At 44.4% G+C, this 1,108-nt stretch overlaps 1 non-coding gene across 1 annotated transcript in view; it reads right to left on the bottom strand.

Annotated features, from left to right (window-relative positions):
* Nucleotides 1-949: 949 nt before the first annotated feature.
* The window catches only part of LOC131161200 (28S ribosomal RNA), a 3,357-nt gene continuing 3,198 nt past the window's right edge, over nt 950-1,108 (bottom strand). Inside the window, exon 1 of the ribosomal RNA XR_009138355.1 lies at nt 950-1,108. This exon is cut by the window's right edge and continues 3,198 nt beyond it. This is a non-coding gene — a ribosomal RNA (28S ribosomal RNA).

Raw genomic sequence — 1,108 nt, 5'->3', positions numbered from 1 at the left:
GGTCATGCCATGTCTTGTAGTAGCTACATACACTAGGTCGTGCACTAACCATGCACTAGGTCGTGTCATGTCATGTCATGTCATGTAGTAGCCACACACAATAAGCCATGCACTATGCCATGTCATGTCATGTAGTAGCCACACACAATCGACCATGCACTAAGCCATGTCATGCCATGTAGTAGCCACACATACTTGGCCATGCACTAGGACATGCCATGTAGTAGCCGCACACACTAAGCCATAGTTAAATGTCGATTGCTAGCATGTGTTTGGAAAGTAGGCAGCGGTATGTAGTTTGTATTCACTAGGCCATACGGTGAGCATGTGTTATGTCATGCATTAATCATGAGAATCTAGCCTCCGTTTTACAAAATTAGTTCTTTATCCAATAGGCGCCTTGGTTATGTTACCGCACGTCAACGATGACATGTCAACGCATGTCAATGCATGGGCCAACGATGGTAGTCCAAATGTCAACACTGCACACAGCATGTCAACGCATAGCCCAATGATGGCAATCTGACTGTCAACACTGCACACAACTTGTCAACGCATAGCCCAATGATGACAAATATGGATCTCAACAATGCGTAAGGCCATGCGTGGTTTAGTGTCACTATGCACTATGCCCAACGATGACCAGTCTGAATGTCGACGCATGCCAACGCGTGGCCCAAAGATGAAAAATTTGAATCTTAATAATGCGTAATGTCACCGTGCACCATGCACTATGCCCAATGATGACAATCCAAATGTTAACACTGCACACAGCATGTCAACGCATATCACCGCATTGCCATGTTGGAATGTCAATGCTACATAGAGCAGATAGCACATCACCACACATGTACTCTCGATACCATTCTTTTATACTTGGTACACTTGAGCATTATGTGCTCTCATTTAAGTTTCAAACCTCTAGCCATATTTCTTGAATTGGGGAGGGACAAATCAAAGCAACAGAAGGCTAAATCTCAGTGGATCGTGGCAGCAAGGCCACTCTGCCACTTACAATACCCTGTCACATATTTAAGTCATCTGCAAAGGATTCTACCCACTGCTTGATAGATATTTTACTTCAAGGAAGCCTACGCGACTCATCTTC

Source organism: Malania oleifera, chromosome 7 (assembly GCF_029873635.1).
Source record: "Malania oleifera isolate guangnan ecotype guangnan chromosome 7, ASM2987363v1, whole genome shotgun sequence".
NCBI lineage: Eukaryota > Viridiplantae > Streptophyta > Magnoliopsida > Santalales > Ximeniaceae > Malania > Malania oleifera.
The sequence above is the reverse complement of the archived record's forward strand: the minus strand, read 5'-3'. Positions and strand labels throughout refer to the sequence as shown.